Raw genomic sequence first — 25,899 nt, forward strand, 5'->3', positions numbered from 1 at the left:
GAATCTTCCTTTTGATAGAGGAGTTTTGAAACTCTATTTTTCTAGAATATTCAAGTGGACATTTGGTGGGCTTTGAGGCCTATTCTGGAAAAGGAAATATCTTCACATAAAAACTAGACAGAAGTACTCTCAGGAACTTCTTTATGATGTGTGCATTCAACTCACAGAGTTGAACCTTTCTTTTGATAGAGCAGTTTTGAAATACTCTTTTTGTAGAATACGCAAGCGGGGGTTTGGAGCGCTTTAAGTCCTATGCTGGAAAAGGAAACATTTTCAGATAAAAACTAGACAGAAGCATTCTCTCAAGCTTCTCTGTGATGTTTGCATTCAACTCGCAGAGTTGAACCTTGCTTTTGATAGAGCAGTTTTGAAACACTCTTTTTGTAGGATCTGCAACGATATATTTGGAGCGATTTGAGGCCTATGATGGAAAAGGAAATATCTTCACATAAAAACTAGACAGAAGCATTCTCAGAAACGTATTGGTTATGAGTCCATTCAACTCACAGAGTTGAACCTTCGTTTTGATAGGGCAGTTTTGAAACACTCTTTTTGTAGAATCTTCAAGTGGACATTTTTAGTGCTTTGACGATATGCTGGAAAAGGAAATATCTTCACATAAAAACTACACAGAAGCATTCTCAGAAACTTCTTTGTGATGTGTGCTTTCAACTCACAGATGTAAACATTTCTTTTGATAGAGTAGTTTTGAAACACTCTTTTTGTAGAATCTGCAAGTGGATATACGGAGCGCTTTGAAGCCTATGCTGGAAAAGGAAATCTCTTCACATAAAAACTATACAGAAGCATTCTCAGCAACTTCCTTGTGATTTGTGCATTCAACTCGGAGAGTTGAACCGTCCTTTTGTTAGAGCAGTTTGGGAACACTCTTTTTGTAGAATCTGCAAGTGGATATTTGGAGCACTTTGAAGCCTAAGCTGGAAAAGGAAACAACTTCACCTAAAAACTAGAAGGAAGCATTCTCACAAACTTTTTTGTGATGTGTGCATTCAACTCAGCGAGTTTAACCTTACTTTTGATAGAGCAGTTTTGAAACACTCTTTTTGTAGAATGTGCAAGTAGACATTTGGAGCTCTTTCAGGCCTGTGCTGGAATAGAAAAGATCTTCACACAAAAACTAGACAGAAGCATTCTCAGAAACTTCTTTGTGATGTGTGCATTCCACTCACAGAGTTGAACCTTCCTTTTGATAGAGCAATTCTGAAACACTCTTTTTGTAGAATCCGCAAGTGGATATTTGGAGCACTTTGAGGCCTATGCTGGAAAAGGAAATATTTTCACGTAAAAACAAGACCGAAGCACTCTATCAAACTTCTTTGTGATGTTTACATTCAACTCACGGAGTTGAACCTTCCCTTGAATAGAGCAGTTTTGAAAGAATCTTTTTGTAGTATATGCAACTAGATATTTGGAGCGCTTTGAGTCCTATGAGGGAAATGGAAACATTTTTAGATAAAAACTAGACAGAGGCATTCTCAGAAACATATTTGTTACGAGTGAATTCAAGTCACAGAGTTGAACCTTCCTTTTGGCAGAGCGGTTTTGAAACCCTCTTTTTATTGAATCTTCCATTGGAGATTTAGAGCGCTTTGACGCAATGATGGAAAAGGAAATATCTTCACATAAAAACTAGACGGATGCATTCCCAGAAACTTCTTTTTGATGTGTGCTTTCAACTCACAGAGTTGAACCTTTCTTTTGATAGAGCAGTTTTGAAACCCTCTCTTTGAAGAATCTTCATGTGGACATTTGGATATCTTTGAGGCCTATGCTGGAAAAGGAAATATCTTCACATAAAAACAAGACAGAAGCATTCTCAGAAACTACTTTGCAATGTGTGCGTTCAACACACAGACTTTAAACTTCCTTTTGGCGGAGCAGTTCTGAAACAGTCTTTTTGTACAGTCTGCAAGTGGCTATTTGGAGCGCTTTAAGGCCTACGCTGAAAAAAGAAATAACTTCAATCAAAAAGTAGAAAGAAGCATTCTCAGAAACCTCTTTTTGATGTGTGTATTGAACTCACAGAGTTGAACCTTCCTTTTGATAGAGGAGGTTTGAGATACTCTTTTTGTAGGATCTGCAAGTGAATAGTTGGAATGATTTGAGGCCTATGATGGTAAAGGAAATATCTTCACATAAAAACGATAGAGAAGCATTCTCGGAAACTTCCTTGTGATGTGTGCATTCAACTCACAGAGTTGAACCTTCCTTCTGATAGTGCAGTTTGGAAACACTCGTTTTGTATCATCTGCAAGTGGATACTTGGAGCGCTTTGAAGCCTATACTGGAAAAGTAAATGTCTTCTCATGAAAACTATACAGAAGCAATCTCCGAAACCACCTTGTGATGTGTGTATTCAACTCAGAGAGTTGAACCTTCCTTTTTTTAGAGCAGTTTTGAGACACTCTTTTTGCAAAATCTGCAAGTGAATACTTGGATGGCTTTGAAGCCTCTGCAGGGTAAAGGAAATATCTTCACATAAAAACAAAACAGAAGCATTGTCAGAAACTTCTTTATGATGTGTGCATTCAATTCACAGAGTTGAACCTTCCTTTCGATAGAGCAGTTTGGAAACACTCCTTTTGTAGTGTGTGCAAGTAGACGTTTGGAGCTCCTTCAGGCCTGTGCTGGAAAAGGAAATGTCTTCACACAAAAACTAGACAGAAGTATTCTCAGAAACTTCTTGGTGATGCATGCATTCAAAACACGGAGTTGAACCTTCCTTTTGATAGAACAGTTTTGAAACACTCTTATTGTAGAATCTGCATGTGGATATTTGGAGCGCTTTGAGGCCTATGCTAGAAAAGAAAATATCTTCGCATAAAAATGAGACAGAAGCATTCTCAGAAACTATTTTGTGATGTGTGCATTAAACTCACAGTGTTGAACCTGCCTTTTGATAGAGCAGTTTTGAAATACTCTTTTTGTAGAATCTGCAGGTGGATATTTGGAGTGCTTTGAGGACAATGCTATATAAGGAAATGTCTTCACAGAAAACCTAGACAGAAACATTATCAGAAACTTCTTTGTGATGTGTGCTTCCAAATCACAGAGTTGAACCTTCCTTTTGATATAGCAGGTTGGGAACACACTTTTTGTGGAATCTGCAAGTGAATTTTGGGAGCGCTTTGAGGACTATGCTGGAAAAGGAAATATATTCACATAAAAACTAGAAAGAGGCATTCTCAAAAACTTCTCTGTGATGTGTGCGCTAAACTCACAAAGCTGAACATCCCTTTTGCTAGAGCAGTTTGGAAACACTGTTTTTGTAAAATCTGCAAGTGAATATTTGGAGTGATTGAGACCTCTGCTGGAAAATCATATAACTTCAAGGAAGAACGGGAGAGAAGTATTCTCAGAAACATCTTTGTGATGTCTGCATTCAACTCGCGGAGTTGAAACTTCCTTTTGGTAGAGCAGTTTTGAAACTGTCTTTTTGTGGAAGCTACAAGTGGATATTTGGAAGGCTTTGAGGCTTATGCTGGAAAAGCTAATAACTTCACATAAAAAGTAGAGAGAAGCATTCTCAGAAACTTCTTTGTGATGAGTGCACTCAAGTGTACATTTGGAGTGCTTTAAGGCCTTTGCTGGAAAAGGAAATAACTTCACATAAAAATTAGACAGAAGCATTCTCAGAAACTTCTTTGTGATGTGTGCATTCAACTCACAGAGTTGGATCTTCCTTTTCTTAGAGCGGTTTTGAAACAAGATTTTTGTAGAATATTCAAGTGGACATTTGGAGGGCTTTGAGGCCTATGCTGGAAAAGGAAATAACTTCACATAAAAACTAGACAGAAGCACTCTCAGGAACTTCTTTATAATGTGTGCATAAAACTCACACAGTTGAATCTTCCTTTTGATAGAGGAGTTTTGAAACACTATTTTTCTAGAATATTCAAGTGGACATTTGGTGGGCTTTGAGGCCTATTCTGGAAAAGGAAATATCTTCACATAAAAACTAGACAGAAGTACTCTCAGGAACTTCTTTATGATGTGTGCATTCAACTCACAGAGTTGAACCTTTCTTTTGATAGAGCAGTTTTGAAATACTCTTTTTGTAGAATACGCATGCGGGGGTTTGGAGCGCTTTAAGTCCTATGCTGGAAAAGGAAACATTTTCAGATAAAAACTAGACAGAAGCATTCTCTCAAGCTTCTCTGTGATGTTTGCATTCAACTCGCAGAGTTGAACCTTGCTTTTGATAGAGCAGTTTTGAAACACTCTTTTTGTAGGATCTGCAACGATATATTTGGAGCGATTTGAGGCCTATGATGGAAAAGGAAATATCTTCACATAAAAACTAGACAGAAGCATTCTCAGAAACGTATTTGTTATGAGTCCATTCAACTCACAGAGTTGAACCTTCGTTTTGATAGGGCAGTTTTCAAACACTCTTTTTGTAGAATCTTCAAGTGGACATTTTTAGTGCTTTGACGATATGCTGGAAAAGGAAATATCTTCACATAAAAACTACACAGAAGCATTCTCAGAAACTTCTTTGTGATGTGTGCTTTCAACTCACAGATGTAAACATTTCTTTTGATAGAGTAGTTTTGAAACACTCTTTTTGTAGAATCTGCAAGTGGATATATGGAGCGCTTTGAAGCCTATGCTGGAAAAGGAAATCTCTTCACATAAAAACTATACAGTAGCATTCTCAGCAACTTCCTTGTGATTTGTGCATTCAACTCGGAGAGTTGAACCGTCCTTTTGTTAGAGCAGTTTGGGAACACTCTTTTGTAGAATCTGCAAGTGGATATTTGGAGCACTTTGAAGCCTAAGCTGGAAAAGGAAACAACTTCACCTAAAAACTAGAAGGAAGCATTCTCACAAACTTTTTTGTGATGTGTGCATTCAACTCAGCGAGTTTAACCTTACTTTTGATAGAGCAGTTTTGAAACACTCTTTTTGTAGAATGTGCAAGTAGACATTTGGAGCTCTTTCAGGCCTGTGCTGGAATAGAAAAGATCTTCACACAAAAACTAGACAGAAGCATTCTCAGAAACTTCTTTGTGATGTGTGCATTCCACTCACAGAGTTGAACCTTCCTTTTGATAGAGCAATTCTGAAACACTCTTTTTGTAGAATCCGCAAGTGGATATTTGGAGCACTTTGAGGCCTATGCTGGAAAAGGAAATATTTTCACGTAAAAACAAGACCGAAGCACTCTATCAAACTTCTTTGTGATGTTTACATTCAACTCACAGAGTTGAACCTTCCCTTGAATAGAGCAGTTTTGAAAGAATCTTTTTGTAGTATATGCAACTAGATATTTGGAGCGCTTTGAGTCCTATGAGGGAAATGGAAATATTTTTAGATAAAAACTAGACAGAGGCATTCTCAGAAACATATTTGTTACGAGTGAATTCAAGTCACAGAGTTGAACCTTCCTTTTGGCAGAGCGGTTTTGAAACCCTCTTTTTATTGAATCTTCCATTGGAGATTTAGAGCGCTTTGACGCAATGCTGGAAAAGGAAATATCTTCACATAAAAACTAGACGGATGCATTCCCAGAAACTTCTTTTTGATGTGTGCTTTCAACTCACAGAGTTGAACCTTTCTTTTGATAGAGCAGTTTTGAAACCCTCTCTTTGAAGAATCTTCATGTGGACATTTGGATATCTTTGAGGCCTATGCTGGAAAAGGAAATATCTCCACATAAAAACAAGACAGAAGCATTCTCAGAAACTACTTTGCAATGTGTGCGTTCAACACACAGACTTTAAACTTCCTTTTGGCGGAGCAGTTCTGAAACAGTCTTTTTGTACAGCCTGCAAGTGCATATTTGGAGCGCTTTAAGGACTACGCTGAAAAAAGAAATAACTTCAATCAAAAAGTAGAAAGAAGCATTCTCAGAAACCTCTTTGTGATGTGTGTATTGAACTCACAGAGTTGAACCTTCCTTTTGATAGAGGAGTTTTGAGATACTCTTTTTGTAGGATCTGCAAGTGAATAGTTGGAATGATTTGAGGCCTATGATGGTAAAGGAAATATCTTCACATAAAAACGATAGAGAAGCATTCTCGGAAACTTCCTTGTGATGTGTGCATTCAACTCACAGAGTTGAACCTTCCTTCTGATAGTGCAGTTTTGAAACACTCGTTTTGTATCATCTGCAAGTGGATACTTGGAGCGCTTTGAAGCCTATACTGGAAAAGTAAATGTCTTCTCATGAAAACTATACAGAAGCAATCTCCGAAACCACCTTGTGATGTGTGTATTCAACTCAGAGAGTTGAACCTTCCTTTTTTTAGAGCAGTTTTGAGACACTCTTTTTGCAAAATCTGCAAGTGAATACTTGGATCGCTTTGAAGCCTCTGCAGGGTAAAGGAAATATCTTCACATAAAAACAAAACAGAAGCATTGTCAGAAACTTCTTTATGATGTGTGCATTCAATTCACAGAGTTGAACCTTCCTTTCGATAGAGCAGTTTTGAAACACTCCTTTTGTAGTGTGTGCAAGTAGACATTTGGAGCTCCTTCAGGCCTGTGCTGGAAAAGGAAATATCTTCACACAAAAACTAGACAGAAGTATTCTCAGAAACTTCTTGGTGATGCATGCATTCAAAACACGGAGTTGAACCTTCCTTTTGATAGAACAGTTTTGAAACACTCTTATTGTAGAATCTGCATGTGGATATTTGGAGCGCTTTGAGGCCTATGCTAGAAAAGAAAATATCTTCGCATAAAAATGAGACAGAAGCATTCTCAGAAACTTTTTTGTGATGTGTGCATTAATCTCACAGTGTTGAACCTCCCTTTTGATAGAGCAGTTTTGAAACACTCTTTTTGTAGAATCTGCAGGTGGATATTTGGAGTGCTTTGAGGACAATGCTATATAAGGAAATGTCTTCACAGAAAACCTAGACAGAAACATTGTCAGAAACTTCTTTGTGATGTGTGCTTCCAAATCACAGAGTTGAACCTTCCTTTTGATATAGCAGGTTGGGAACACACTTTTTGTGGAATCTGCAAGTGAATTTTGGGAGCGCTTTGAGGACTATGCTGGAAAAGGAAATATATTCACCTAAAAACTAGAAAGAGGCATTCTCAAAAACTTCTCTGTGATGTGTGCGCTAAACTCACAAAGTTGAACATCCCTTTTGCTAGAGCAGTTTTGAAACACTGTTTTTGTAAAATCTGCAAGTGAATATTTGGAGTGATTGAGACCTCTGCTGGAAAATCATATAACTTCAAGGAAGAACGGGAAAGAAGTATTCTCAGAAACATCTTTGTGATGTCTGCATTCAACTCGCGGAGTTGAAACTTCCTTTTGGTAGAGCAGTTTTGAAACTGTCTTTTTGTGGAAGCTACAAGTGGATATTTGGAAGGCTTTGAGGCTTATGCTGGAAAAGCTAATAACTTCACATAAAAAGTAGAGAGAAGCATTCTCAGAAACTTCTTTGTGATGAGTCCATTCAAGTGTACATTTGGAGTGCTTTGAGGCCTTTGCTGGAAAAGGAAATAACTTCACATAAAAATTAGACAGAAGCATTCTCAGAAACTTCTTTGTGATGTGTGCATTCAACTCACAGAGTTGGATCTTCCTTTTCTTAGAGCGGTTTTGAAACAAGATTTTTGTAGAATATTCAAGTGGACATTTGGAGGGCTTTGAGGCCTATGCTGGAAAAGGAAATAACTTCACATAAAAACTAGACAGAAGCACTCTCAGGAACTTCTTTATAATGTGTGCATAAAACTCACACAGTTGAATCTTCCTTTTGATAGAGGAGTTTTGAAACACTATTTTTCTAGAATATTCAAGTGGACATTTGGTGGGCTTTGAGGCCTATTCTGGAAAAGGAAATATCTTCACATAAAAACTAGACAGAAGTACTCTCAGGAACTTCTTTATGATGTGTGCATTCAACTCACAGAGTTGAACCTTTCTTTTGATAGAGCAGTTTTGAAATACTCTTTTTGTAGAATACGCAAGCGGGGGTTTGGAGCGCTTTAAGTCCTATGCTGGAAAAGGAAACATTTTCAGATAAAAACTAGACAGAAGCATTCTCTCAAGCTTCTCTGTGATGTTTGCATTCAACTCGCAGAGTTGAACCTTGCTTTTGATAGAGCAGTTTTGAAACACTCTTTTTGTAGGATCTGCAACGATATATTTGGAGCGATTTGAGGCCTATGATGGAAAAGGAAATATCTTCACATAAAAACTAGACAGAAGCATTCTCAGAAACGTATTGGTTATGAGTCCATTCAACTCACAGAGTTGAACCTTCGTTTTGATAGGGCAGTTTTGAAACACTCATTTTGTAGAATCTTCAAGTGGACATTTTTAGTGCTTTGACGCTATGCTGGAAAAGGAAATATCTTCACATAAAAACTACACAGAAGCATTCTCAGAAACTTCTTTGTGATGTGTGCTTTCAACTCACAGATGTAAACATTTCTTTTGATAGAGTAGTTTTGAAACACTCTTTTTGTAGAATCTGCAAGTGGATATACGGAGCGCTTTGAAGCCTATGCTGGAAAAGGAAATCTCTTCACATAAAAACTATACAGAAGCATTCTCAGCAACTTCCTTGTGATTTGTGCATTCAACTCGGAGAGTTGAACCGTCCTTTTGTTAGAGCAGTTTGGGAACACTCTTTTTGTAGAATCTGCAAGTGGATATTTGGAGCACTTTGAAGCCTAAGCTGGAAAAGGAAACAACTTCACATAAAAACTAGAAGGAAGCATTCTCACAAACTTTTTTGTGATGTGTGCATTCAACTCAGCGAGTTTAACCTTACTTTTGATAGAGCAGTTTTGAAACACTCTTTTTGTAGAATGTGCAAGTAGACATTTGGAGCTCTTTCAGGCCTGTGCTGGAATAGAAAAGATCTTCACACAAAAACTAGACAGAAGCATTCTCAGAAACTTCTTTGTGATGTGTGCATTCCACTCACAGAGTTGAACCTTCCTTTTGATAGAGCAATTCTGAAACACTCTTTTTGTAGAATCCGCAAGTGGATATTTGGAGCACTTTGAGGCCTATGCTGGAAAAGGAAATATTTTCACGTAAAAACAAGACCGAAGCACTCTATCAAACTTCTTTGTGATGTTTACATTCAACTCACAGAGTTGAACCTTCCCTTGAATAGAGCAGTTTTGAAAGAATCTTTTTGTAGTATATGCAACTAGATATTTGGAGCGCTTTGAGTCCTATGAGGGAAATGGAAATATTTTTAGATAAAAACTAGACAGAGGCATTCTCAGAAACATATTTGTTACGAGTGAATTCAAGTCACAGAGTTGAACCTTCCTTTTGGCAGAGCGGTTTTGAAACCCTCTTTTTATTGAATCTTCCATTGGAGATTTAGAGCGCTTTGACGCAATGCTGGAAAAGGAAATATCTTCACATAAAAACTAGACGGATGCATTCCCAGAAACTTCTTTTTGATGTGTGCTTTCAACTCACAGAGTTGAACCTTTCTTTTGATAGAGCAGTTTTGAAACCCTCTCTTTGAAGAATCTTCATGTGGACATTTGGATATCTTTGAGGCCTATGCTGGAAAAGGAAATATCTTCACATAAAAACAAGACAGAAGCATTCTCAGAAACTACTTTGCAATGTGTGCGTTCAACACACAGACTTTAAACTTCCTTTTGGCGGAGCAGTTCTGAAACAGTCTTTTTGTACAGCCTGCAAGTGCATATTTGGAGCGCTTTAAGGCCTACGCTGAAAAAAGAAATAACTTCAATCAAAAAGTAGAAAGAAGCATTCTCAGAAACCACTTTGTGATGTGTGTATTGAACTCACAGAGTTGAACCTTCCTTTTGATAGAGGAGTTTTGAGATACTCTTTTTGTAGGATCTGCAAGTGAATAGTTGGAACGATTTGAGGCCTATGATGGTAAAGGAAATATCTTCACATAAAAGCGATAGAGAAGCATTCTCGGAAACTTCCTTGTGATGTGTGCATTCAACTCACAGAGTTGAACCTTCCTTCTGATAGTGCAGTTTGGAAACACTCGTTTTGTATCATCTGCAAGTGGATACTTGGAGCGCTTTGAAGCCTATACTGGAAAAGTAAATGTCTTCTCATGAAAACTATACAGAAGCAATCTCCGAAACCACCTTGGAATGTGTGTATTCAACTCAGAGAGTGGAACCTTCCTTTTTTTAGAGCAGTTTTGAGACACTCTTTTTGCAAAATCTGCAAGTGAATACTTGGATCGCTTTGAAGCCTCTGCAGGGTAAAGGAAATATCTTCACATAAAAACAAAACAGAAGCATTGTCAGAAACTTCTTTATGATGTGTGCATTCAATTCACAGAGTTGAACCTTCCTTTCGATAGAGCAGTTTTGAAACACCCCTTTTGTAGTGTGTGCAAGTAGACGTTTGGAGCTCCTTCAGGCCTGTGCTGGAAAAGGAAATATCTTCACACAAAAACTAGACAGAAGTATTCTCAGAAACTTCTTGGTGATGCATGCATTCAAAACACGGAGTTGAACCTTCCTTTTGATAGAACAGTTTTGAAACACTCTTATTGTAGAATCTGCATGTGGATATTTGGAGCGCTTTGAGGCCTATGCTAGAAAAGAAAATATCTTCGCATAAAAATGAGACAGAAGCATTCTCAGAAACTTTTTTGTGATGTGTGCATTAAACTCATAGTGTTGAACCTGCCTTTTGATAGAGCAGTTTTGAAACACTCTTTTTGTAGAATCTGCAGGTGGATATTTGGAGTGCTTTGAGGACAATGCTATATAAGGAAATGTCTTCACAGAAAACCTAGACAGAAACATTATCAGAAACTTCTTTGTGATGTGTGCTTCCAAATCACAGAGTTGAACCTTCCTTTTGATATAGCAGGTTGGGAACACACTTTTTGTGGAATCTGCAAGTGAATTTTGGGAGCGCTTTGAGGACTATGCTGGAAAAGGAAATATATTCACATAAAAACTAGAAAGAGGCATTCTCAAAAACTTCTCTGTGATGTGTGCGCTAAACTCACAAAGTTGAACATCCCTTTTGCTAGAGCAGTTTTGAAACACTGTTTTTGTAAAATCTGCAAGTGAATATTTGGAGTGATTGAGACCTCTGCTGGAAAATCATATAACTTCAAAGAAGAACGGGACAGAAGTATTCTCAGAAACATCTTTGTGATGTCTGCATTCAACTCGCGGAGTTGAAACTTCCTTTTGGTAGAGCAGTTTTGAAACTGTCTTTTTGTGGAAGCTACAAGTGGATATTTGGAAGGCTTTGAGGCTTATGCTGGAAAAGCTAATAACTTCACATAAAAAGTAGAGAGAAGCATTCTCAGAAACTTCTTTGTGATGAGTGCACTCAAGTGTACATTTGGAGTGCTTTGAGGCCTTTGCTGGAAAAGGAAATAACTTCACATAAAAATTAGACAGAAGCATTCTCAGAAACTTCTTTGTGATGTGTGCATTCAACTCACAGAGTTGGATCTTCCTTTTCTTAGAGCGGTTTGGAAACAAGATTTTTGTAGAATATTCAAGTGGACATTTGGAGGGCTTTGAGGCCTATGCTGGAAAAGGAAATAACTTCACATAAAAACTAGACAGAAGCACTCTCAGGAACTTCTTTATAATGTGTGCATAAAACTCACACAGTTGAATCTTCCTTTTGATAGAGGAGTTTTGAAACACTATTTTTCTAGAATATTCAAGTGGACATTTGGTGGGCTTTGAGGCCTATTCTGGAAAAGGAAATATCTTCACATAAAAACTAGACAGAAGTACTCTCAGGAACTTCTTTATGATGTGTGCATTCAACTCACAGAGTTGAACCTTTCTTTTGATAGAGCAGTTTTGAAATACTCTTTTTGTAGAATACCCAAGCGGGGGTTTGGAGCGCTTTAAGTCCTATGCTGGAAAAGGAAACATTTTCAGATAAAAACTAGACAGAAGCATTCTCTCAAGCTTCTCTGTGATGTTTGCATTCAACTCGCAGAGTTGAACCTTGCTTTTGATAGAGCAGTTTTGAAACACTCTTTTTGTAGGATCTGCAACGATATATTTGGAGCGATTTGAGGCCTATGATGGAAAAGGAAATATCTTCACATAAAAACTAGACAGAAGCATTCTCAGAAACGTATTGGTTATGAGTCCATTCAACTCACAGAGTTGAACCTTCGTTTTGATAGGGCAGTTTTGAAACACTCTTTTTGTAGAATCTTCAAGTGGACATTTTTAGTGCTTTGACGATATGCTGGAAAAGGAAATATCTTCACATAAAAACTACACAGAAGCATTCTCAGAAACTTGTTTGTGATGTGTGCTTTCAACTCACAGATGTAAACATTTCTTTTGATAGAGTAGTTTTGAAACACTCTTTTTGTAGAATCTGCAAGTGGATATACGGAGCGCTTTGAAGCCTATGCTGGAAAAGGAAATCTCTTCACATAAAAACTATACAGAAGCATTCTCAGCAACTTCCTTGTGATTTGTGCATTCAACTCGGAGAGTTGAACCGTCCTTTTGTTAGAGCAGTTTGGGAACACTCTTTTTGTAGAATCTGCAAGTGGATATTTGGAGCACTTTGAAGCCTAAGCTGGAAAAGGAAACAACTTCACATAAAAACTAGAAGGAAGCATTCTCACAAACTTTTTTGTGATGTGTGCATTCAACTCAGCGAGTTTAACCTTTCTTTTGATAGAGCAGTTTTGAAACACTCTTTTTGTAGAATGTGCAAGTAGACATTTGGAGCTCTTTCAGGCCTGTGCTGGAATAGAAAAGATCTTCACACAAAAACTAGACAGAAGCATTCTCAGAAACTTCTTTGTGATGTGTGCATTCCACTCACAGAGTTGAACCTTCCTTTTGATAGAGCAATTCTGAAACACTCTTTTTGTAGAATCCGCAAGTGGATATTTGGAGCACTTTGAGGCCTATGCTGGAAAAGAAAATATTTTCACGTAAAAACAAGACCGAAGCACTCTATCAAACTTCTTTGTGATGTTTACATTCAACTCACAGAGTTGAACCTTCCCTTGAATAGAGCAGTTTTGAAAGAATCTTTTTGTAGTATATGCAACTAGATATTTGGAGCGCTTTGAGTCCTATGAGGGAAATGGAAACATTTTTAGATAAAAACTAGACAGAGGCATTCTCAGAAACATATTTGTTACGAGTGAATTCAAGTCACAGAGTTGAACCTTCCTTTTGGCAGAGCGGTTTTGAAACCCTCTTTTTATTGAATCTTCCATTGGAGATTTAGAGCGCTTTGACGCAATGCTGGAAAAGGAAATATCTTCACATAAAAACTAGACGGATGCATTCCCAGAAACTTCTTTTTGATGTGTGCTTTCAACTCACAGAGTTGAACCTTTCTTTTGATAGAGCAGTTTTGAAACCCTCTCTTTGAAGAATCTTCATGTGGACATTTGGATATCTTTGAGGCCTATGCTGGAAAAGGAAATATCTTCACATAAAAACAAGACAGAAGCATTCTCAGAAACTACTTTGCAATGTGTGCGTTCAACACACAGACTTTAAACTTCCTTTTGGCGGAGCAGTTCTGAAACAGTCTTTTTGTACAGCCTGCAAGCGCATATTTGCAGCGCTTTAAGGCCTACGCTGAAAAAAGAAATAACTTCAATCAAAAAGTAGAAAGAAGCATTCTCAGAAACCTCTTTGTGATGTGTGTATTGAACTCACAGAGTTGAACCTTCCTTTTGATAGAGGAGTTTTGAGATACTCTTTTTGTAGGATCTGCAAGTGAATAGTTGGAACGATTTGAGGCCTATGATGGTAAAGGAAATATCTTCACATAAAAACGATAGAGAAGCATTCTCGGAAACTTCCTTGTGATGTGTGCATTCAACTCACAGAGTTGAACCTTCCTTCTGATAGTGCAGTTTGGAAACACTCGTTTTGTATCATCTGCAAGTGGATACTTGGAGCGCTTTGAAGCCTATACTGGAAAAGTAAATGTCTTCTCATGAAAACTATACAGAAGCAATCTCCGAAACCACCTTGTGATGTGTGTATTCAACTCAGAGAGTTGAACCTTCCTTTTTTTAGAGCAGTTTTGAGACACTCCTTTTGCAAAATCTGCAAGTGAATACTTGGATCGCTTTGAAGCCTCTGCAGGGTAAAGGAAATATCTTCACATAAAAACAAAACAGAAGCATTGTCAGAAACTTCTTTATGATGTGTGCATTCAATTCACAGAGTTGAACCTTCCTTTCGATAGAGCAGTTTGGAAACACTCCTTTTGTAGTGTGTGCAAGTAGACGTTTGGAGCTCCTTCAGGCCTGTGCTGGAAAAGGAAATATCTTCACACAAAAACTAGACAGAAGTATTCTCAGAAACTTCTTGGTGATGCATGCATTCAAAACACGGAGTTGAACCTTCCTTTTGATAGAACAGTTTTGAAACACTCTTATTGTAGCATCTGCATGTGGATATTTGGAGCGCTTTGAGGCCTATGCTAGAAAAGAAAATATCTTCGCATAAAAATGAGACAGAAGCATTCTCAGAAACTTTTTTGTGATGTGTGCATTAAACTCACAGTGTTGAACCTGCCTTTTGACAGAGCACTTTCGAAACACTCTTTTTGTAGAATCTGCAGGTGGATATTTGGAGTGCTTTGAGGACAATGCTATATAAGGAAATGTCTTCACAGAAAACCTAGACAGAAACATTATCAGAAACTTCTTTGTGATGTGTGCTTCCAAATCACAGAGTTGAACCTTCCTTTTGATATAGCAGGTTGGGAACACACTTTTTGTGGAATCTGCAAGTGAATTTTGGGAGCGCTTTGAGGACTATGCTGGAAAAGGAAATATATTCACATAAAAACTAGAAAGAGGCATTCTCAAAAACTTCTCTGTGATGTGTGCGCTAAACTCACAAAGTTGAACATCCCTTTTGCTAGAGCAGTTTTGAAACACTGTTTTTGTAAAATCTGCAAGTGAATATTTGGAGTGATTGAGACCTCTGCTGGAAAATCATATAACTTCAAAGAAGAACGGGACAGAAGTATTCTCAGAAACATCTTTGTGATGTCTGCATTCAACTCGCGGAGTTGAAACTTCCTTTTGGTAGAGCAGTTTTGAAACTGTCTTTTTGTGGAAGCTACAAGTGGATATTTGGAAGGCTTTGAGGCTTATGCTGGAAAAGCTAATAACTTCACATAAAAAGTAGAGAGAAGCATTCTCAGAAACTTCTTTGTGATGAGTGCACTCAAGTGTACATTTGGAGTGCTTTGAGGCCTTTGCTGGAAAAGGAAATAACTTCACATAAAAATTAGACAGAAGCATTCTCAGAAACTTCTTTGTGATGTGTGCATTCAACTCACAGAGTTGGATCTTCCTTTTCTTAGAGCGGTTTGGAAACAAGATTTTTGTAGAATATTCAAGTGGACATTTGGAGGGCTTTGAGGCCTATGCTGGAAAAGGAAATAACTTCACATAAAAACTAGACAGAAGCACTCTCAGGAACTTCTTTATAATGTGTGCATAAAACTCACACAGTTGAATCTTCCTTTTGATAGAGGAGTTTTGAAACACTATTTTTCTAGAATATTCAAGTGGACATTTGGTGGGCTTTGAGGCCTATTCTGGAAAAGGAAATATCTTCACATAAAAACTAGACAGAAGTACTCTCAGGAACTTCTTTATGATGTGTGCATTCAACTCACAGAGTTGAACCTTTCTTTTGATAGAGCAGTTTTGAAATACTCTTTTTGTAGAATACCCAAGCGGGGGTTTGGAGCGCTTTAAGTCCTATGCTGGAAAAGGAAACATTTTCAGATAAAAACTAGACAGAAGCATTCTCTCAAGCTTCTCTGTGATGTTTGCATTCAACTCGCAGAGTTGAACCTTGCTTTTGATAGAGCAGTTTTGAAACACTCTTTTTGTAGGATCTGCAACGATATATTTGGAGCGATTTGAGGCCTATGATGGAAAAGGAAATATCTTCACATAAAAACTAGACAGAAGCATTCTCAGAAACGTATTGGTTATGAGTCCATTCAACTCACAGAGTTGAACCTTCGTTTTGATAGGGCAGTTTTGAAACACTCTTTTTGTAGAATCTTCAAGTGGACATTTTTAGTGCTTTGACGATATGCTGGAAAAGGAAATATCTTCACATAAAAACTACACAGAAGCATTCTCAGAAACTTCTTTGTGATGTGTGCTTTCAACTCACAGATGTAAACATTTCTTTTGATAGAGTAGTTTTGAAACACTCTTTTTGTAGAATCTGCAAGTGGATATACGGAGCGCTTTGAAGCCTATGCTGGAAAAGGAAATCTCTTCACATAAAAACTATACAGAAGCATTCTCAGCAACTTCCTTGTGATTTGTGCATTCAACTCGGAGAGTTGAACCGTCCTTTTGTTAGAGCAGTTTGGGAACACTCTTTTTGTAGAATCTGCAAGTGGATATTTGGAGCACTTTGAAGCCTAAGCTGGAAAAGGAAACAACTTCACATAAAAACTAGAAGGAAGCATTCTCACAAACTTTTTTGTGATGTGTGCATTCAACTCAGCGAGTTTAACCTTTCTTTTGATAGAGCAGTTTTGAAACACTCTTTTTGTAGAATGTGCAAGTAGACATTTGGAGCTCTTTCAGGCCTGTGCTGGAATAGAAAAGATCTTCACACAAAAACTAGACAGAAGCATTCTCAGAAACTTCTTTGTGATGTGTGCATTCCACTCACAGAGTTGAACCTTCCTTTTGATAGAGCAATTCTGAAACACTCTTTTTGTAGAATCCGCAAGTGGATATTTGGAGCACTTTGAGGCCTATGCTGGAAAAGAAAATATTTTCACGTAAAAACAAGACCGAAGCACTCTATCAAACTTCTTTGTGATGTTTACATTCAACTCACAGAGTTGAACCTTCCCTTGAATAGAGCAGTTTTGAAAGAATCTTTTTGTAGTATATGCAACTAGATATTTGGAGCGCTTTGAGTCCTATGAGGGAAATGGAAACATTTTTAGATAAAAACTAGACAGAGGCATTCTCAGAAACATATTTGTTACGAGTGAATTCAAGTCACAGAGTTGAACCTTCCTTTTGGCAGAGCGGTTTTGAAACCCTCTTTTTATTGAATCTTCCATTGGAGATTTAGAGCGCTTTGACGCAATGCTGGAAAAGGAAATATCTTCACATAAAAACTAGACGGATGCATTCCCAGAAACTTCTTTTTGATGTGTGCTTTCAACTCACAGAGTTGAACCTTTCTTTTGATAGAGCAGTTTTGAAACCCTCTCTTTGAAGAATCTTCATGTGGACATTTGGATATCTTTGAGGCCTATGCTGGAAAAGGAAATATCTTCACATAAAAACAAGACAGAAGCATTCTCAGAAACTACTTTGCAATGTGTGCGTTCAACACACAGACTTTAAACTTCCTTTTGGCGGAGCAGTTCTGAAACAGTCTTTTTGTACAGCCTGCAAGTGCATATTTGGAGCGCTTTAAGGCCTACGCTGAAAAAAGAAATAACTTCAATCAAAAAGTAGAAAGAAGCATTCTCAGAAACCTCTTTGTGATGTGTGTATTGAACTCACAGAGTTGAACCTTCCTTTTGATAGAGGAGGTTTGAGATACTCTTTTTGTAGGATCTGCAAGTGAATAGTTGGAACGATTTGAGGCCTATGATGGTAAAGGAAATATCTTCACATAAAAACGATAGAGAAGCATTCTCGGAAACTTCCTTGTGATGTGTGCATTCAACTCACAGAGTTGAACCTTCCTTCTGATAGTGCAGTTTGGAAACACTCGTTTTGTATCATCTGCAAGTGGATACTTGGAGCGCTTTGAAGCCTATACTGGAAAAGTAAATGTCTTCTCATGAAAACTATACAGAAGCAATCTCCGAAACCACCTTGTGATGTGTGTATTCAACTCAGAGAGTTGAACCTTCCTTTTTTTAGAGCAGTTTTGAGACACTCTTTTTGCAAAATCTGCAAGTGAATACTTGGATCGCTTTGAAGCCTCTGCAGGGTAAAGGAAATATCTTCACATAAAAACAAAACAGAAGCATTGTCAGAAACTTCTTTATGATGTGTGCATTCAATTCACAGAGTTGAACCTTCCTTTCGATAGAGCAGTTTGGAAACACTCCTTTTGTAGTGTGTGCAAGTAGACGTTTGGAGCTCCTTCAGGCCTGTGCTGGAAAAGGAAATATCTTCACACAAAAACTAGACAGAAGTATTCTCAGAAACTTCTTGGTGATGCATGCATTCAAAACACGGAGTTGAACCTTCCTTTTGATAGAACAGTTTTGAAACACTCTTATTGTAGCATCTGCATGTGGATATTTGGAGCGCTTTGCGGCCTATGCTAGAAAAGAAAATATCTTCGCATAAAAATGAGACAGAAGCATTCTCAGAAACTTTTTTGTGATGTGTGCATTAAACTCACAGTGTTGAACCTGCCTTTTGACAGAGCACTTTCGAAACACTCTTTTTGTAGAATCTGCAGGTGGATATTTGGAGTGCTTTGAGGACAATGCTATATAAGGAAATGTCTTCACAGAAAACCTAGACAGAAACATTATCAGAAACTTCTTTGTGATGTGTGCTTCCAAATCACAGAGTTGAACCTTCCTATTGATATAGCAGGTTGGGAACACACTTTTTGTGGAATCTGCAAGTGAATTTTGGGAGCGCTTTGAGGACTATGCTGGAAAAGGAAATATATTCACATAAAAACTAGAAAGAGGCATTCTCAAAAACTTCTCTGTGATGTGTGCGCTAAACTCACAAAGTTGAACATCCCTTTTGCTAGAGCAGTTTTGAAACACTGTTTTTGTAAAATCTGCAAGTGAATATTTGGAGTGATTGAGACCTCTGCTGGAAAATCGTATAACTTCAAAGAAGAACGGGACAGAAGTATTCTCAGAAACATCTTTGTGATGTCTGCATTCAACTCGCGGAGTTGAAACTTCCTTTTGCTAGAGCAGTTTTGAAACTGTCTTTTTGTGGAAGCTACAAGTGGATATTTGGAAGGCTTTGAGGCTTATGCTGGAAAAGCTAATAACTTCACATAAAAAGTAGAGAGAAGCATTCTCAGAAACTTCTTTGTGATGAGTGCACTCAAGTGTACATTTGGAGTGCTTTGAGGCCTTTGCTGGAAAAGGAAATAACTTCACATAAAAATTAGACAGAAGCATTCTCAGAAACTTCTTTGTGATGTGTGCATTCAACTCACAGAGTTGGATCTTCCTTTTCTTAGAGCGGTTTGGAAACAAGATTTTTGTAGAATATTCAAGTGGACATTTGGAGGGCTTTGAGGCCTATGCTGGAAAAGGAAATAACTTCACATAAAAACTAGACAGAAGCACTCTCAGGAACTTCTTTATAATGTGTGCATAAAACTCACACAGTTGAATCTTCCTTTTGATAGAGGAGTTTTGAAACACTGTTTTTCTAGAATATTCAAGTGGACATTTGGTGGGCTTTGAGGCCTCTTCTGGAAAAGGAAATATCTTCACATAAAAACTAGACAGAAGTACTCTCAGGAACTTCTTTATGATGTGTGCATTCAACTCACAGAGTTGAACCTTTCTTTTGATAGAGCAGTTTTGAAATACTCTTTTTGTAGAATACGCAAGCGGGGGTTTGGAGCGCTTTAAGTCCTATGCTGGAAAAGGAAACATTTTCAGATAAAAACTAGACAGAAGCATTCTCTCAAGCTTCTCTGTGATGTTTGCATTCAACTCGCAGAGTTGAACCTTGCTTTTGATAGAGCAGTTTTGAAACACTCTTTTTGTAGGATCTGCAACGATATATTTGGAGCGATTTGAGGCCTATGATGGAAAAGGAAATATCTTCACATAAAAACTAGACAGAAGCATTCTCAGAAACGTATTGGTTATGAGTCCATTCAACTCACAGAGTTGAACCTTCGTTTTGATAGGGCAGTTTTGAAACACTCTTTTTGTAGAATCTTCAAGTGGACATTTTTAGTGCTTTGACGATATGCTGGAAAAGGAAATATCTTCACATAAAAACTACACAGAAGCATTCTCAGAAACTTCTTTGTGATGTGTGCTTTCAACTCACAGATGTAAACATTTCTTTTGATAGAGTAGTTTTGAAACACTCTTTTTGTAGAATCTGCGAGTGGATTTATGGAGCGCTTTGAAGCCTATGCTGGAAAAGGAAATCTCTTCACATAAAAACTATACAGAAGCATTCTCAGCAACTTCCTTGTGATTTGTGCATTCAACTCGGAGAGTTGAACCGTCCTTTTGTTAGAGCAGTTTGGGAACACTCTTTTTGTAGAATCTGCAAGTGGATATTTGGAGCACTTTGAAGCCTAAGCTGGAAAAGGAAACAACTTCACATAAAAACTAGAAGGAAGCATTCTCACAAACTTTTTTGTGATGTGTGCATTCAACTCAGCGAGTTTAACCTTACTTTTGATAGAGCAGTTTTGAAACACTCTTTTTGTAGAATGTGCAAGTAGACATTTGGAGCTCTTTCAGGCCTGTGCTGGAATAGAAAAGATCTTCACACAAAAACTAGACAGAAGCATTCTCAGAAACTTCTTTGTGATGTGTGCATTCCACTCACAGAGTTGAACCTTCCTTTTGATAGAACAATTCTGAAACACTCTTTTTGTAGAATCCGCAAGTGGATATTTGGAGCACTTTGAGGCCTATGCTGGAAAAGGAAATATTTTCACGTAAAAACAAGACCGAAGCACTCTATCAAACTTCTTTGTGATGTTTACATTCAACTCACAGAGTTGAACCTTCCCTTGAATAGAGCAGTTTTGAAAGAATCTTTTTGTAGTATATGCAACTAGATATTTGGAGCGCTTTGAGTCCTATGAGGGAAATGGAAATATTTTTAGATAAAAACTAGACAGAGGCATTCTCAGAAACATATTTGTTACGAGTGAATTCAAGTCACAGAGTTGAACCTTCCTTTTGGCAGAGCGGTTTTGAAACCCTCTTTTTATTGAATCTTCCATTGGAGATTTAGAGCGCTTTGACGCAATGCTGGAAAAGGAAATATCTTCACATAAAAACTAGACGGATGCATTCCCAGAAACTTCTTTTTGATGTGTGCTTTCAACTCACAGAGTTGAACCTTTCTTTTGATAGAGCAGTTTTGAAACCCTCTCTTTGAAGAATCTTCATGTGGACATTTGGATATCTTTGAGGCCTATGCTGGAAAAGGAAATATCTTCACATAAAAACAAGACAGAAGCATTCTCAGAAACTACTTTGCAATGTGTGCGTTCAACACACAGACTTTAAACTTCCTTTTGGCGGAGCAGTTCTGAAACGGTCTTTTTGTACAGTCTGCAAGTGGATATTTGGAGCGCTTTAAGGCCTACGCTGAAAAAAGAAATAACTTCAATCAAAAAGTAGAAAGAAGCATTCTCAGAAACCTCTTTGTGATGTGTGTATTGAACTCACAGAGTTGAACCTTCCTTTTGATAGAGGAGTTTTGAGATACTCTTTTTGTAGGATCTGCAAGTGAATAGTTGGAATGATTTGAGGCCTATGATGGTAATGGAAATATCTTCACATAAAAACGATAGAGAAGCATTCTCGGAAACTTCCTTGTGATGTGTGCATTGAACTCACAGAGTTGAACCTTCCTTCTGATAGTGCAGTTTTGAAACACTCGTTTTGTATCATCTGCAAGTGGATACTTGGAGCGCTTTGAAGCCTATACTGGAAAAGTAAATGTCTTCTCATGAAAACTATACAGAAGCAATCTCCGAAACCACCTTGTGATGTGTGTATTCAACTCAGAGAGTTGAACCTTCCTTTTTTCAGAGCAGTTTTGAGACACTCTTTTTGCAAAATCTGCAAGTGAATACTTGGATCGCTTTGAAGCCTCTGCAGGGTAAAGGAAATATCTTCACATAAAAACAAAACAGAAGCATTGTCAGAAACTTCTTTATGATGTGTGCCTTCAATTCACAGAGTTGAACCTTCCTTTCGATAGAGCAGTTTTGAAACACTCCTTTTGTAGTGTGTGCAAGTAGACATTTGGAGCTCCTTCAGGCCTGTGCTGGAAAAGGAAATATCTTCACACAAAAACTAGACAGAAGTATTCTCAGAAACTTCTTGGTGATGCATGCATTCAAAACACGGAGTTGAACCTTCCTTTTGATAGAACAGTTTTGAAACACTCTTATTGTAGAATCTGCATGTGGATATTTGGAGCGCTTTGAGGCCTATGCTAGAAAAGAAAATATCTTCGCATAAAAATGAGACAGAAGCATTCTCAGAAACTTTTTGGGATGTGTGCATTAAACTCACAGTGTTGAACCTGCCTTTTGATAGAGCAGTTTTGAAACACTCTTTTTGTAGAATCTGCAGGTGGATATTTGGAGTGCTTTGAAGACAATGCTATATAAGGAAATGTCTTCACAGAAAACATAGACAGAAACATTATCAGAAACTTCTTTGTGATGTGTGCTTCCAAATCACAGAGTTGAACCTTCCTTTTGATATAGCAGGTTGGGAACACACTTTTTGTGGAATCTGCAAGTGAATTTTGGGAGCGCTTTGAGGACTATGCTGGAAAAGGAAATATATTCACCTAAAAACTAGAAAGAGGCATTCTCAAAAACTTCTCTGTGATGTGTGCGCTAAACTCACAAAGTTGAACATCCCTTTTGCTAGAGCAGTTTTGAAACACTGTTTTTGTAAAATCTGCAAGTGAATATTTGGAGTGATTGAGACCTCTGTTGGAAAATCGTATAACTTCAAAGAAGAACGGGACAGAAGTATTCTCAGAAACATCTTTGTGATGTCTGCATTCAACTCGCGGAGTTGAAACTTCCTTTTGGTAGAGCAGTTTTGAAACTGTCTTTTTGTGGAAGCTACAAGTGGATATTTGGAAGGCTTTGAGGCTTATGCTGGAAAAGCTAATAACTTCACATAAAAAGTAGAGAGAAGCATTCTCAGAAACTTCTTTGTGATGAGTGCACTCAAGTGTACATTTGGAGTGCTTTGAGGCCTTTGCTGGAAAAGGAAATAACTTCACATAAAAATTAGACAGAAGCATTCTCAGAAACTTCTTTGTGATGTGTGCATTCAACTCACAGAGTTGGATCTTCCTTTTCTTAGAGCGGTTTGGAAACAAGATTTTTGTAGAATATTCAAGTGGACATTTGGAGGGCTTTGAGGCCTATGCTGGAAAAGGAAATAACTTCACATAAAAACTAGACAGAAGCACTCTCAGGAACTTCTTTATAATGTGTGCATAAAACTCACACAGTTGAATCTTCCTTTTGATAGAGGAGTTTTGAAACACTATTTTTCTAGAATATTCAAGTGGACATTTGGTGGGCTTTGAGGCCTCTTCTGGAAAAGGAAATATCTTCACATAAAAACTAGACAGAAGTACTCTCAGGAACTTCTTTATGATGTGTGCATTCAACTCACAGAGTTGAACCTTTCTTTTGATAGAGCAGTTTTGAAATACTCTTTTTGTAGAATACGCAAGCGGGGGTTTGGAGCGCTTTAAGTCCTATGCTGGAAAAGGAAACATTTTCAGATAAAAACTAGACAGAAGCATTCTCTCAAGCTTCTCTGTGATGTTTGCATTCAACTCGCAGAGTTGAACCTTGCTTTGATAGAGCAGTTTTGAAACACTCTTTTTGTAGGATCTGCAACGATATATTTGGAGCGATTTGAGGCCTATGATGGAAAAGGAAATATCTTCACATAAAAACTAGACAGAAGCATTCTCAGAAACGTATTTGTTATGAGTCCATTCAACTCACAGAGTTGAACCTTCGTTTTGATAGGGCAGTTTTGAAACACTCTTTTTGTAGAATCTTCAAGTGGACATTTTTAGTGCTTTGACGATATGCTGGAAAAGGAAATATCTTCACATAAAAACTACACAGAAGCATTCTCAGAAACTTCTTTGTGATGTGTGCTTTCAACTCACAGATGTAAACATTTCTTTTGATAGAGTAGTTTTGAAACACTCTTTTTGCAGAATCTGCAAGTGGATATATGGAGCGCTTTGAAGCCTATGCTGGAAAAGGAAATCTCTTCACATAAAAACTATACAGAAGCATTCTCAGCAACTTCCTTGTGATTTGTGCATTCAACTCGGAGAGTTGAACCGTCCTTTTGTTAGAGCAGTTTGGGAACACTCTTTTTGTAGAATCTGCAAGTGGATATTTGGAGCACTTTGAAGCCTAAGCTGGAAAAGGAAACAACTTCACATAAAAACTAGAAGGAAGCATTCTCACAAACTTTTTTGTGATGTGTGCATTCAACTCAGCGAGTTTAACCTTACTTTTGATAGAGCAGTTTTGAAACACTCTTTTTGTAGAATGTGCAAGTAGACATTTGGAGCTCTTTCAGGCCTGTGCTGGAATAGAAAAGATCTTCACACAAAAACTAGACAGAAGCATTCTCAGAAACTTCTTTGTGATGTGTGCATTCCACTCACAGAGTTGAACCTTCCTTTTGATAGAGCAATTCTGAAACACTCTTTTTGTAGAATCCGCAAGTGGATATTTGGAGCACTTTGAGGCCTATGCTGGAAAAGGAAATATTTTCACGTAAAAACAAGACCGAAGCACTCTATCAAACTTCTTTGTGATGTTTACATTCAACTCACAGAGTTGAACCTTCCCTTGAATAGAGCAGTTTTGAAAGAATCTTTTTGTAGTATATGCAACTAGATATTTGGAGCGCTTTGAGTCCTATGAGGGAAATGGAAATATTTTTAGATAAAAACTAGACAGAGGCATTCTCAGAAACATATTTGTTACGAGTGAATTCAAGTCACAGAGTTGAACCTTCCTTTTGGCAGAGCGGTTTTGAAACCCTCTTTTTATTGAATCTTCCATTGGAGATTTAGAGCGCTTTGACGCAATGCTGGAAAAGGAAATATCTTCACATAAAAACTAGACGGATGCATTCCCAGAAACTTCTTTTTGATGTGTGCTTTCAACTCACAGAGTTGAACCTTTCTTTTGATAGAGCAGTTTTGAAACCCTCTCTTTGAAGAATCTTCATGTGGACATTTGGATATCTTTGAGGCCTATGCTGGAAAAGGAAATATCTTCACATAAAAACAAGACAGAAGCATTCTCAGAAACTACTTTGCAATGTGTGCGTTCAACAAACAGACTTTAAACTTACTTTTGGCGGAGCAGTTCTGAAACGGTCTTTTTGTACAGTCTGCAAGTGGATATTTGGAGCGCTTTAAGGCCTACGCTGAAAAAAGAAATAACTTCAATCAAAAAGTAGAAAGAAGCATTCTCAGAAACCTCTTTGTGATGTGTGCATTGAACTCACAGAGTTGAACCTTCCTTTTGATAGAGGAGTTTTGAGATACTCTTTTTGTAGGATCTGCAAGTGAATAGTTGGAATGATTTGAGGCCTATGATGGTAAAGGAAATATCTTCACATAAAAACTATAGAGAAGCATTCTCGGAAACTTCCTTGTGATGTGTGCATTCAACTCACAGAGTTGAACCTTCCTTCTGATAGTGCAGTTTTGAAACACTCGTTTTGTATCATCTGCAAGTGGATACTTGGAGCGCTTTGAAGCCTATACTGGAAAAGTAAATGTCTTCTCATAAAAACTATACAGAAGCAATCTCCGAAACCACCTTGTGATGTGTGTATTCAACTCAGAGAGTTGAACCTTCCTTTTTTAGAGCAGTTTTGAGACACTCTTTTTGCAAAATCTGCAAGTGAATACTTGGATCGCTTTGAAGCCTCTGCAGGGTAAAGGAAATATCTTCACATAAAAACAAAACAGAAGCATTGTCAGAAACTTCTTTATGATGTGTGCATTCAATTCACAGAGTTGAACCTTCCTTTCGATAGAGCAGTTTTGAAACACACCTTTTGTAGTGTGTGCAAGTAGACATTTGGAGCTCCTTCAGGCCTGTGCTGGAAAAGGAAATATCTTCACACAAAAACTAGACAGAAGTATTCTCAGAAACTTCTTG

The sequence above is a fragment of the Pongo abelii genome, chromosome 20 (assembly GCF_028885655.2).
Source record: "Pongo abelii isolate AG06213 chromosome 20, NHGRI_mPonAbe1-v2.0_pri, whole genome shotgun sequence".
NCBI lineage: Eukaryota > Metazoa > Chordata > Mammalia > Primates > Hominidae > Pongo > Pongo abelii.